Below are 15,916 nucleotides of genomic sequence, written 5' to 3' on the forward strand. Positions count from 1 at the left end.
ATCGCGCGATTTAAACGCGATTTGTTTTCACATAAACACTCTGTATATACACACGTCGCGCGAGCACACACACACGGACACACACACCGTTTTAAATCAGTAAATCCTCGTGGGACGAACTACACGTATATACACCGTATATATATATATATAAAATAATGTATGTAACATCATATGTAGTGGGCACTCACGGCACGTACCCACATCAAATATATAATACACCAAACGACGCAAATATGTCTGTGTGCTTATTTTTTTTTCCACCGACGATGCCCCCCCGACGACGAAACACGTAATAATAATAATAATAATTACAATATAACTAGCGGTCGGTGCGCAGCTCGTGTATCGCCAATTATTATATTATATTTTCGCAACGGCTGAAAAAGGCCGTCTCGCGGTTTTGTGTGGGCGCGCTCAGCTCTAGAGACGACGAGTGTATATTATTATACGATATGAGCGTCTATATATAATATATATATATACATATAAATAATAATATGTAAAGAACTCGGCGGTATGCGATATATTTATGTGTGAATGGGTCGTATGGGACAACGCTTGGAGGAGGATTACGAGTGTATATTATAATATATATTATATCGGCGGGAGAGCTGTTCTACAAACGCCACCGCTTAGTCGAAATAATAAACGGGGAAAAAAACCGCTCCACACCCACACACAACGCGCTCGACGTATATACATATCGTACGATATACATAATATATATATATTACATACCCGCTCGCGGAACTCAGTGGCAGCTCGCGTATTGTAGTATGCCTATACATATATATATACGTACATAAGCATATTACATATATATGATACGTATAATAATATACGAGCAGGGATTTCCTCTTTCTCCGTTCACCGTACGCACATAACGCACACACGCGCTGGCGGGCAGCACAACAAGACGTCCGACCGTTTTTCGAACCGTTCAAATAATCCACTCGAACTTTTTTTTCCACACGCACAATTATAAGAGCGCGCGAGCTGGCTGACGACGTATAATATTATAATATTATATTATTATATATATTATGGTCGTGGGACGTTCGAGTGCCAGCGACGTAGGCTTGGGGGGGGGGGGGNGTGTGCGTGCGTGCCGGCCGGTCGGCGGGCCTTCGAGTGACGGCGGCGGCGGCGGCAGAGTGTGTGTGCGAGCGCGGGATATATATATATATATAAATAATAGTAATAATGAAAACAACAAGTACGGGAATCGTCGTCGTCGTCGTCGATCATATCATATTATATATTATTGTACGTATATATATATATATGTGCTGCAAGCGTAAAATATATATTGTACGTATCGGCGCAGTGGTCGCTGCCACCCGCCACCGCCGCCTCGGCGCGGGGACAAAACGCGTCGAGTGCACCACTTGAAATTGTCAAACAGCCCTTACTACGCGCGCCTAGGGAAACACTGCGGTTACCACCTGTCAGCGACGTACACGTACACAATAATATAATGTACGTATAGTGTTGCGCGCCCGGCGTATAAGCGACGACCGCCGCCACCGCCACGACTTGGGTGGTATACGACGTTTTTATCATAACGATTATTGTTATTATTATTTCTCTTTTCATAGACGCGTGACACACGGGGCTAACGTATCATGGGTGTGTGTGTGTGTGTGTGTGTGTGTGTGTGTGTGTGTGTGTGTGTGTGTGTGTGCGCGCGTCGGTGAATTTTTCACAACAATACTTACGTCGCGCAGCGTTTTTGTTGCAACAACGCGCGCGCATCTTCAAACGGATTACGTGGCGAACGTACACGCACGACAATAATAATATGTGCAGCCGTTGTTGTTATTATTATTTTTTTAAAAACATTATGACAAACTCGGGCGACGTGGTTTGGCATGTACTCGACAAGATTACGACTGCGATGACGACGGGCCGAGCAAACCTTTTTGCACACGATTTCCGACAGCCGCACACACATTCTGTGTAACATATTACGATACATGAAATGTGTGATATTATTGATAATAATCATATTGTATTGTGTGTGGATCGTGAAATGCATTAAATTATATTATAATATAATATACACACGGGTATTCGCCCGCCGGAGTAGTAAAGCTACCATATAATGTGGTATTTATACTGCAGGTAGCTGCTTATATTATATTAAAATATAATCTTTAGGCAATATAATATTGTTGTACGATGTATTGCACACGTGGGAAACCGCGAGAGATCTTCGAAGTACATTTTTTAAAATTTTCAAAGAGTTTCTATTGAACGTATTTTCACGTTGAAGTTCTACGTAGGTACCTACCTATATTGTGCGAATAATATACCTACGTAGACTGATAATTATTAGTAAACTTTATATACTTATTTTATGTTTAACTATACTTACCCTATATCTTATTATATAATTTAGTATAGACTTTAAGTTACAAACGTAAATCAATCAATCATATTATAAGTAGGTCCATAAAGACAGTGTTCTAATATTATTTTTCCTTTATAGTATACTTACTGGTATTCTTAGATAATAATATACGAGTATATACATACTCTCATGCTTGCTAGCTGCTACCTACCAAACGTTTTCACAATAGGTGTTTATGTATTTAAAAAAATAAAAATACATTAATTTTAATATAATATTCCCCCCCCCCCCCTATAATTGATTGTTCCAAATTATAAATAATGTATGTTTTTATACTGACATAATATAAATTTGAAGACGACATTTAATTTAATTATTTAATTTTTATACTAACATTTTTAATAGTAACTAAAGTAAATTAATTTGCCTTAAAATAGTCAAAATGTTTCTTATAGTTTTAATTATATGTATAATACTCATCTGTAAATATTTTAGAATCTGAGCGAAGTGAAGTTTAAATATTTTTTTATTTATAATTATTTTTCTAATTTTCCAATATCAGATGTTTCCATTAAATAAACTCTAGGTATCCTAATCCAAAATCTTTCCACATGCTAAAATAATTTATTTCAACTGAAACTTATTCAATACATTACTCGATAAGTAGCAATGTTATAAAATATTTTTTACTACCGAATATTTTATGTAGTTAATTGATAATTAATAACCATGAATAAGTAAAATAGACCAGACGCCGAATTGCCAAAGAGGAACGATATTTGTTAGTAATTATAGTAAATTGATAACATTATGAAATAAATTATCAAATTAATCTTCGACTAAATATAATCATTGCTTTAATCACTGTAGACAAATCTACAATCAAACCATTTTTAATGGATAAAATCTTATCATTTTTAAAAGAATATCAAAAACTATATTTCCTGGAACAAATGCGTCACCCTCGATTAAACTAGGGCACTTTTTCAAGAATTGCCCCACAGATCTAGTTAATATATATTACGATTTTCGCATATTATATTAATAAATTATTAATACGTCATCATATTTATATTTTATACATTTACGTTTATATCGCATAATATTATATTGGTACTATTACTTAAATTCATAGTGTACTACTTTACCATGGAGGCATATTACTTGGATTTTAGTATTTTACAAAAATATATGACTAATAAAAAGTTATGTACATTGTACATACACAATATAATATATATAAAGCTGTTTACACAAATAATGCAATATTATGGTCGAAGAGGTGTATGTTTACGAACCTTTTAATAATCTGTAATTGAGTATGTTTGGTGTTAAACTATTAAATAAATAAATATTAAATATAATCGAATAATTTTGAAAAAATTGAGAAATGAACAACTCTCTTCACGGTTATGACTCATGAGGTGTAAAGCCTAGAAAATGTTAGAAGAAATATTGGAACTATTAAATACCAATAAAAAACTAGATTCAACCGTATTTCGTCACAAGCATACCACTATATTATTATTATATATATATATATATATAATAATTGTATATAGGTATACTATACTATATTATGGGTATTGGTATAGGTAGGTATACATTATAGATAATATTATATAACATATATATAGGTATTTTTTTTGAATAAAAGAAAACAATATTTTATTTGTTACTTGTTATTCAAATGGAGAACAAAGGGCAATAATGTGTGTCCTTATATTTTGGCTTAGGTATATCAATAGATTTGAAAACCAATCGACCAATTTTGTCGAAAGTTTCAGATGTAGAATATATATATATATAGTTCTTGTATAGAAATATTAAGAAAGTTTATATGGAGTATAGATTGAACCACATTCGAATATACAACAATAGTGCTATATATCCATTCCGACACAGACGGATCGCCCATCGATTAGTTCACAAAGCGATCGAGCTAGGTGTATCGATGTCAATTTGGCCGCGGACTGAGGCACGGTAAAACCAATATTATATATAAAGTACATTTGAATATTTAAGACATGATATCATATTATATATATACCTACATAATTATACTATATTTTTTTGAATTTAATGTGTTTAAACTTCAGTTTGATGAAAGAATCATGAAAATTATTTATAATTTTTCAAAAAAATGTTAACTTTAATAAAATTAATACACCAATTCTGAAAGAAAAATGTTTTAATTTTTTTATATAAATTTAAATTTATTATCTTTTTGCACAAAACTTCAAAAATATGTTGGATGGAATAACTAAAATTTATTTGTACAAGATAAACATGAGATCCAAGAGTACTGCAAACTTTTGCCACTGCTCACTTTCCCTTTGTAGATACTGTTCAATCCCCTTCACGGCTACACCTACCACTGAATTAGGGGACCCTATAAAGTATAAATAGGTTAATTTGAGTATTTAAGACATGGTTATAACACATATACTCAAATAACTTTATTAATTAAAACATTAAATTAAAAATTTATACGACCTATGAAAACTACATATTTTGACTCAGTGAAAATAAAACAAAAATCCTTTAAGAAAAATATAAGTTTGGAGAATGTAACAATTTATCCCTTATTTATCAAACCCTATAAAGGACAAAAATGCAATAATTAATGTAAACACGTCATATTATTAACCTTTTTATAACTAAACTACCATTTGTTTTGCACTTTTAAAAAATACTATTATTTTTACATTTTAATTCATAATCAGAGGGCTCTAATCTTTGTGTATGTTAATATAACAAAATTATTAAAAATATAGACATCCATTAAATGAAAGCAAATAATGTTAAACAAAACAATAAATACTTTGAAATTTCATATTATATATAGTAATATAATTCAAAATTTATTCTTCTAAACAAATTTCAATATCAATTTCAAATTAATATTAAAAATTTCTCACATACATTTAAATATTTTCTATAATTTATGTATTATATATTATTATTTTCATTATTCCCTAGGTTTAATTCCAATTTACTTTTTCCGCATTAATCATTTCTTAAATAAAAATATTTTTTATTTATTTAGCGTGCTCAGCAACACAGTAACTTTAGAAAATGAAATCATATAAAAAAAATTAATTAAAACTAGTATCTGTAATATTAAGCAAAAAAAAAAATAAATTCCAAAATTATTAATGAACTATAGATAAAAATCTACATACTCAACTTATGTATATTTTTTAAAAACCAACTAGAATGAGAAAAATATTTTTTACAATCAGTATGATCTTTGTATAATATCAAACCTTTAAACTAATCATGTCCCTAGATATGTTGTACGCATTGTCACTATAACATAATAATATGTTACATTGTCATTTTAACATACCTACACAATCATTGTTTAAAAAAATATTTTTCTCACTATTCACTTTGAAGATGGAACAATAATCGTTAAGCAAAAAGAATTATATAAAAGAACATGAAAGGTTGTTTGATTGGATAAGATTAAAAAAACACACATAATATGCTAAAACTATCATTTATTATTTAAAATAATTTTAGTCGATAAACATTTTTTTTTACACATTTTTATATCGGGTTATACATAATAATGATGATTTGATAATATACAAGTGGTTTGTATCGAGTGGCAAACGTATACAAATAATTAATTATAACAATGATCGACTAAATATATATGCGTTCATTTTTAAGTGACCTAGCTCTCATTAAAACTGAACAACGAATATGAACATATCTATTTTTTTCGGTGAACATTTTGAAACCTCATAGGCTTATAATATAGGAGGAGCTGGATAGGCTAATCCCCCCACAAATTATTTAAAGAGAAACTCATTAGTTTGTTATTGTCCAAAAGAATACCTATCTGCAAGTGGACAATTTGAAAAAAAATTATTTGAATACCTAACAAAATATTGATAATATGATTAATGGTGTTCCTTTTTATGAAACTTTAAAACATAGTTCAATTAAAGAAACATTCTCAATTCATTTTTAAATAGTTCAGAAAGCTATTACGCACTGACTGTTAATTCAGAGAGATTATCTGAAGAATTCTGAACGGTATTTTTCAGTCCTGCGAAGGATAAACATTTTATATAAGGTCTACTATGTATCAAGATAGATTTTAAAATTTAGATATTACATGAACACATATGAATACAGAGAGAGATATTGATATAGACAATTGTTTTATTTTAAATATATTTTCTAAAAGTAAAAGAAAAGTAAAGTTGTAAATATTAATATGTTATTTTATGTTTTTGATTATTTGTTTAATTAATTATAATATTAAATAGTTATTTTGACAGAAATGTATAATTTAATGATGCTATAGTGCACTGACTGTATAGTCATCATAATTATGTTTTAATTCCATATTTAATTGGGAGGGGGCTATAGCATCCTATAACATTTGGTTTCATGTACGCCTATACCTATGAACCCTATAACACTATGTATTATAAATACGTAATTACATGAAACATATCTTAGTCTTAGTATTAGTATTAGTAGGTAGTTTTTTCTCTGACTTGAATGCCGTATAATCTTTTGTAAACTTATTGCATACTTTTATAATATTTTAACGCTATTTACAGTACCTATACTACCTATCTATTTACTTAACTTTTATCTATAGACTATATTCTAAATATTATTTTATAATTTACATTCCCATTTTATAAATTAAAGGAATTCTTGTTACTTTACTGACTCACATAATTAATTATGTCTTGTGTATGTATAATATATTATATATATTTTTTTGTTTTTATTTTTAGAACCATTAGTTAGTAACTATTACAGTTCGACAATTACAATGTATAATATATTATAATATATCATAATATTACATAATATGTTATTTCATGGTTATTTTTTAAATTTGATTGTAAAAATATCAGTATAATAATTCCAAGAATACTAGATTAAACTTAATGATAAATTGTCGGAGCAGACAACTTCGAATAACGACCGGATATTTGTCATGGTTTTTATACTTCGTAATCGCAATACTATAATTGAGTAAACATTTATATTCGTTATAATTTAGATTGTATTTTATATTATTATAAATGATAACTCATCGCAATCATAAAAAAATATTGAGGTATGTACAGCAAAGATGTGAAAAATTAAGGTACATATTATAATGCAGTTAAATGTCGTCATTTGTTGGTAGTTTTTAGAAAATTCTGGAAAAAAAAGTCTTAAAAATATTCTTTATGGTTTTTGATTTAGATATTTTAAATGTATCATTATATATTTACGTAAATTTTAAATTAGGTAATCATTATAAAACATAATAAATAATAATACATTTAACATAAACAAATTTAGGTAATTCATGAATTGCGCAATTTCTGATTTTTATAAAATTTAAAACTACGAAATAATAAAAAAAAAATTACGTAGGAGTTAGTATTTTTGAGTTGATCTTCAAACTTTGAATATACCTCATTTAGTAGGGTAACACTTTATACTCTCAGTCCAGAAAATATGAGTTTAATATTTGCTATATATACCTACAACACGCGTGTATAGCAAATAATACATATACATATACCTTCGTTTTATAATATTTAACGTTTACATAATGTATAATATTTACTAGATACATATTATGTTTTAATATTAAATCTGCATGCTTTGATATTTGTCTCTACGTAAACACTCGTGGTCGATTTAACAGTTTATTAGTGGCACAATTTAAATATGTGTACATCATATTATATTATACATTAAAATGCACCTATTATGTATACATCATAATATAATATGTACATTTAAAAACGGGAGTTATAGTTTGGTACAAATATCGTGGGTTATAAATGGTGTATTTAATGAACGTTTTGGGAGTATTCGTTTATTGTAGAAAAAAATGATGTTAAGTTAGTAGATTTATACAAAGGTACCTAAAATTTTAATATACAATAATTACAATGCAGTAAAATTACTAGTTTATAGGTAGTAGCTACACTCGTTATTATTGGCTATAACATAGCATAACATATGTATACATATAAGCTGGCGACGTGGGGGGTAGGTTTTAAGATAATACATGAATCAGCAATATTGTATGTACCTTACACTGTTTATTATGTTACAGACTCACAGATTATTTTCCAAAATTATTTACTATAGAAGCGATACAAGCTTGCACGATTAAAATAACGCCTTTGGTTTTTGGCCAACAACATAATATGTTGTTGTACCATAATAATAGAAATATTGATTAATATTACGAATATCATACAAATATATAATATCAATAATATCAATAATATCAAATATATATTTTTTTTTAATTAGAATTAAGGCTTCAACTTCTAAGGTCATCTGAGTACTGAGTGGAGGAAATGGTTGGTTCGAATACGTATGTTTGAGTGACAAAGATTTTGTTGCTAAAAATCCCGGGAGCTAGCAACGCAGGCTGGTAGGTACACTCAGAGCGTTTCCGCAAATTATTATGTATATCAAGGATCTTATGAAAAAGTTGTTCATAGAAACAGAAATTATTGAAAGGCTTTGCAAACTCGGTACAGCCTATCCAATGCAGTAATGCACCAACTACTTAATAGAGAGTCTTTCACGTTGCAAATAGCATATACCTACTTGCAGGGAGTCAGAAAAACAGTATACATTTAAATGTATTATTTATAGCTGTTGAGTTAGTTTTAAGCACTTTCAAGTATCACACCTATTGTACTTATATTATTGCATTATTTGAATTTGTGCTTTTAAAAATATGACTAATTTTTTTCATCTGTGAAATTGAATATATTAACTGAATCACGTAAAAAACACCGAAAAAAAAACATTAAAAACCAAAATATAAAAACCAAGGGAAAAGTACCCAAAAGAAAATAAAAACAAAAAGATCAATAATACAACCCTCCTGCAGGTCTCCTCTGGTCAGATATACTCTTACTTATATCATGAAATTAATAAATAATAGGGAGTAAATAAAATACAGTAGATATATTATAAAATATAATTCAAAACAATTGTATAATATTATAGTAAAATTAGCTTAATTTAATTTTTTGACGAATTTTGCATGGTTTGTATTAAATGGTTTAGTCCAATAAATAAAAAAAAATGAAAATTTGGTATGGTAGGTACTCCTGAAACTTAGTATAACATAGTTAAAGTTTTTATATATTTATATATAGCTACTAAAAATTTACAATTTTTTTACCAGAGTAAAGACAACAGGTAGGACGCCCGGTCAGTTGGATAATTTATCTACATTTTTAATTAGAAAATTAAAACTTATGTCTAATAAAATATGTCATAATAGCAAAATAGAAAAATATATTTTTTCTGGTTTTTTTTCATGTTATTTTTTTTTTTTTGGTTAGGTTTTTTTCCATCGACCATCATATAGTCTGGGCATAATATGTGGTTGTTGGCTGAAGAGTAGGTACTACAATTATATAGTTTTTAATTACCTAAACTATATAACTATTTCTTTTTGTGTGCCATAATCAGTTGTATAATATTTTCTGGTATAATATTTTATAATAACAAAACTAAATCACTAAATTCATTCAACAAAAAATGGTTATAGGCTCTGATATTCATTCTAAAGTAAATATGGTCAATACAGAATACATACACTATTTATTGTTAAAATTATATTTTTCTTACATTTACATAATATAGTCCTAATATTATTTATTTATACCTATTTGTAGATAATACAAATATTTGAAGAAAAAAATCCACTTAACTCAAAATGGTTTCATACAGGTATATCTTAATATAAATATAATCTTTCTATTAGCTAATCTATCGATATAGACTCAATTGCCAATTCTAAAAGTTTTAACTTTCCAAGGTGTATTACAATATTATATATACCTAACCTTATAAAAATTAATGTTTTACTCATATGCTCGAGAAATAATAAAACTAAATCGGCAGTTTTCGATGCTAAGTATAATATATTAATTAATATAATTTTATAATAATGGATAATCTATCTTTAACTATAAAATAATAAATATTAAAAAAAACACGTAATCATAATGACATGTATTAGGCGCCAATGTTTTAATCTGTAATTTACTGTGGTTTTATAGGAATCTATAAAATAAATGAACTAATCAGGAAGGAGATAGAGGCATTTTGTCGAATTCGCACGATAAGCTCGTTTTCTTTTTTTTCTTTTCATCTGGCATCGATGATTCATTTTTTTGTTATCGACTTATTTGGTTCAATGACGAACTTCGTTTATTGTGGTCAAATAATTCAAATATAATCGCATAAGCATATCTAATATGTGCGGAGACGGGAAATATTCCGTTATTAACTATTAACATTAAATTGTCAACCTATAGTCATCGATCAAAGGTTGGGCGTTCATTGTATACAATTACAATAGGTATAGGATTCACGCGTCAACACATTATTATTGCGCGTGTATTGATCGCCAAGTCCAAAGGTCCGCAGACGTACACAATTTACTGTAAATTAATTGATTCTAGCTGAATACTCCTTAATGTCTATAAATCTCTCAGGATATTAGTCATCTCAAACCGATAAGATTTTATATGTTCACTACAATAACTTACTGTTTACATAATATATAACAGTGAAATACGAAAACAGAGAAGTACAAGGCTAATAAGAAAAAAAAAATTTCCGATACTACGTTGTATATAGGTACACCTATTTCCGTGTAGGAATTTTACAAATAGTATCGTAAAAAAACTATTTATGAATGAAGACGTACATTTTATTTTATAGGTATTTATTATACATGAGAATTATATTTGTTACCTAGTCTAGACGTATATGCACTGCTGAGTATTCGTAAGCATATCATACAGTATTTTAAAGATGATTAATAAAAAATATATATTACATAATTTAAGTAGGTACACAAATACATGAACGAAATTTTAAATTTGTAAGGTGTAAGCAAATAGAAAACAATTTTAAAAAAAATAATCTATTACCTCTACACTACGCGAAAGCACGATTTAAACATTCAAATTCTGATATTTCACTGTAATTTATAAGTTGAAATTATTACATGCTTGAATAATATCTCCAAGGAAGGTTTTTTTTTATTACTCAATTTACCGAATAATATACTGCGTATACACAAGGACAAAAGTTTATTTACCCATCAATGAACACAGAATTTATCCTCTAACGTAATATACACCTATAAGTAGGTATCGCATCCATGGTAAATTATAAGTGTCTATATAAAATTGACTAAAATATTTTCTACTATAATATTTTCTCTTAAAAAAAACGATAGTTAAATATTATGAAAAAATCCTAACCAACCTAATTGCTATTTTAAGTCTTGTTATAATATAAATAAAAAATTATGGATAATATTATACACTAAGTTCATTAACAATTATACAGATCATTTTATGAAAGATATGTTATGAACTCTTAACTTAAAATACGTAGACAACGAAACAAACTTAATTATACTTATATAATATATATAGACGTATAGTTCCGATAATTTCTACATAATTTACAAAAAAATCATTTTTAATGGATTTGTTGATCAGGTGTCGATTTATTTTGTTAAAGGTATCTAGTTTTCGATAAACATAAGTAACTGTGATTAATTATTACAAGTACCTTATTTGAAACAACGTTTTTCAAGTTATAATATTTAAACATTCATTGCATGGAATGAACCAATGAGTCTCTTTCTTCTCTCATACTTTATTCAAATTTTAATAGAAATTAATTAATATTTTAATACTTTTACCTATTGCCTTTTGCACAACATGTGTACTAATATATAATTTCTCATGTATAATAATGATAAAAGAAAAATTGTATTGAAATGAAATATATGTAGGTATTCGTCAAGTGGTAAAATCACTACAGATTATTTTTTATAGAAATATATTCAAGTAGGTATAAAATAAATACAATATACCTGCATTGTGCATGATACATAAATATATATATGCATAATATAATGCTCCTTTGGTGCGTTAAAAAAAATCTATACAGCCTCACTACTCTTTATTAAGATAAAGGTATTTCATTTTAAAAAAATGCTTGGGGTGGAGAAAAAAAAACTGTTTTATTTTAATATTTTTATAAAGGAATAGGCGGTCCTATACAGAACATGGAAATATATAAATACGTAACGTATAATAATGTGTTACGTATTTATATGTTTCAAAAATGTTTTAAAAATATATTTACAATAATTATTATTGTAATTATACAATATAGCCATACAGTATACATCTTGCGTTATAACTTTGTGTATAATATTATATTATAGTCTAACGCTACCTATACTAATTGAACGTCATTATTGAATAAAAAGCTTTAATCTTTTAAATATTTTTAACATAGCTGTTTTATCAAGAATTTAATTCTTGTAGGAGAAGGGTAATACTTTTAGGCTCCCCATGCGTTGGTTTTTAATGTGTCAACGTGTTCTGAACCAAAAATCCTTAATTAGGTTCATAATATAATATTAAAATATGTTGAAATAAAAACATTTCTATAGATTTAAATCTGTGTACTTAACATGTTTTTAGAGACTGATATATATATATATACTTATTGATAATAATTTTATTTATTACCATTATATATTTATGTATTATTACATGTGTATTATACATAGTTTAAATGTTTAACATTCCGTACATTATGTTTGAAATGAAAAAATGAAAAAGAAACATGATAAGTTTTCAAATGTTCAATAGGTATTATCAAATTCTAAATACATTTGAGATGATAATAATTAGTAATTGTTACAGTCGCTTAGGAATATAATATAAGTACGGTAAACGATAGTGGGTCAAGTGGGTGGTGTAATTCAATTTACCGAATAATCCTACCGCGTATACATAAGGGTTTATTTACGCGGTAATGAACACCGAGTTTAAACTCTAAAGTAATATACACCTATAGATAGGTATCGAATCTATGGTAAATTATTAAGTGCGTATATGAAAACGACTAATATATTATAACGAACAGTTTTTTTCTCTTATAAAAATCGATAATCACCTATTTTATAAAAATCCTAACCAATCTAAGTGCTATTTCAAGTTTTGTTATAATATAAATAAAAAATAATAGATAATACAATAAGCTCATTTAAATTATACGGATCATTTTAAATATAATATGTACTTTATGAACTTATAACTTAAAATACTAGATCACGAAATGTCCAACGAAACAAACTTAATTATACTTATATGTCAGCGTTTCCCAAAGTGTGTTCCGCGGAACCTTAGGGTTCCGTGGGACAATGTCAAGGGTTCCGTTAGATGTATGAGATTATTGAGAAAATTATGTTTATTTAATGTTTGTTGTTTAAAAAATGTTTGATTGAAAATTTTTTTTTAATTTAAGTTTAATAATGAAAAGTCATTAACAGTATCATTAAAATATTATTTGGACTTGAGAGTTTAAGGAATTGATTTTCCTTTTTTAATTTACAAAAATTGTAGTTGAGTTGGATTAGACATTAGGGTTCCGCGAAACACAAACAATTTTTTAAGGGTGCCGTGGTCGTAAAAGTTTGGGAACCGCTGTTATATGTTATATAATATATATTAATATATTATAGACATAAGGTTTTAAGGTTTTGATAATTTAGTTTGATTGATTATGTGCAGATTTAGTGATTAACAAAATGATAATACTTTATTGTATATTTTCAAGCCGTATATATATATATGGTTTTAAATAGACGAAAAGTAAAAAAAATTGTCATACCCACTTATAGCATAATATTATTTATTATACATACAAGCGGGTAAGGGGCTCTACACTAAGGTTTATGTATATTAGATTACTAAATTAGTACAGTATCGCGTCACCATAGTACCTACTATAATCGTAATTTTCTTTTTTATTTTAATCTAATCTTGAATTACGTCATTGCAGTCGTATATAATAAAATGTAATATATATATATCAGTACTTGCTACAGTTACGACAAAAAATCGACTTTAAAACAATTTTATTCGTTTATTGTATTATAGGCTATAGGTACATACAAGCTCGTTCTTTTCGAGCTACGTTGATAATATTTTTTCTCGAAAAACTCATTATGCAAAAAAAATGGAACTTTACGGAAATTGATACATATTACGCGTGCAGCACACTAGGTCGGTGTATCGATTTTTGTTAGACCACTAACACAGATGATGTGCGACGAAAATATGTCGTATCCTACCAAACTATGAAAAAAAATATATTATATTTATTTAGTACCTCACGGAAAACAAAATGTAAAATCTTATAAATATACATAATAATATAATATCTACACATCGTGTATATTATAGACTTGACATTTTATTATATTACACACAGAGGTAGGTATCTACGAGTGTACGCAAATGCACATGATAACACTGCACACACATTTTCATCGATATACTTACTATTATTTTGTTAAGCCATGGCATATAAGCTTGATGAAATCGCTGTACGCGACAAAGTGTTATACATATTGTCGTATAAATCGTGGTGGATTTTATCGGCTCGGACTCGAGACGGATTGCAGCCGTGCGCTTTTTAGACGAAATGAGAATTATTGAATCCCACTGCTCTGGTCAGTGCTAGATCCGCGGCGGGGGCTGACCGTGCCGTGACACGAGTTCAACGGATTAGTCCGTTCGGTTCGACGTGCGTCCACTACGGTTTTATTGCGTCGGACCGCCGCCGGTCCACGCGGTATGCGACGGACCGTCGTTAAAATAAATTGCCAACGGCTATCAAATACTATAATATATATAGGTATATATATGTACTGTGATATAAATGCATTGTTGTACTGATGAAATATTATTATTATTATGAGTACAATAATACATTTACGTCGTTTGAGTAATTAAATCAAATTTCGCGTATGTTACGATCGCGTCACGCGTTACAGTGTAGATTAATAATAATATATAATAATATTATGTACATTGTACACTCGCGAATACGAATCCGTCTGCGGGCGCATGTGATTAACGCGTAAGAAAAAAACGTGCGAACAAAAAACAAATCCGCTCGCAATCGGTGCCGACGACGGGGTCACGGGGAGGACGCGAGCGAGGGGGAAAAAAAATCAAAACCCGCTAAATTGGATTCGACAAAACGTTATTACAATACCGCCGCGCCGACCGATGATGTGTACCATGCGTTTGTTGCCGTTTATTTATAGTCTTTATAGTCTTTGACCGTCGATTTAGCGCACCCACCCGTTTGACATTGATCCCATTGTGAGCAGACACACATACAATTGATTATTAACTGTTGTTTTCCCCTATTATATATATACGATCGTAGTCGTAGTAGTGTAGTTGTACCGTATAGTTGTAGTAGTGGTAGTATAGTTGTTGTAGTATTAGTAGTAGTCGTCGTCGCCGTCGTCGTCGTCGCCGCCTCCACCGTCGTGTATCGACTAATCCTCCGACACCACCGCCACTACCATCAGCACCCGCTCGCTAGTTCGCTCGCCACCCCCAAAACTAAGCACGTCTCCTCGTCGAGCGTATCGCGGCCAAATAGATTTGTCGTCCGCGGGGCAGTTATTGTTCCCCAAACAAGCTG

This window comes from Myzus persicae, unplaced genomic scaffold (genome assembly GCF_001856785.1).
Source record: "Myzus persicae strain clone G006 unplaced genomic scaffold, MPER_G0061.0, whole genome shotgun sequence".
In the NCBI taxonomy this organism is placed as follows: Eukaryota; Metazoa; Arthropoda; class Insecta; order Hemiptera; family Aphididae; genus Myzus; species Myzus persicae.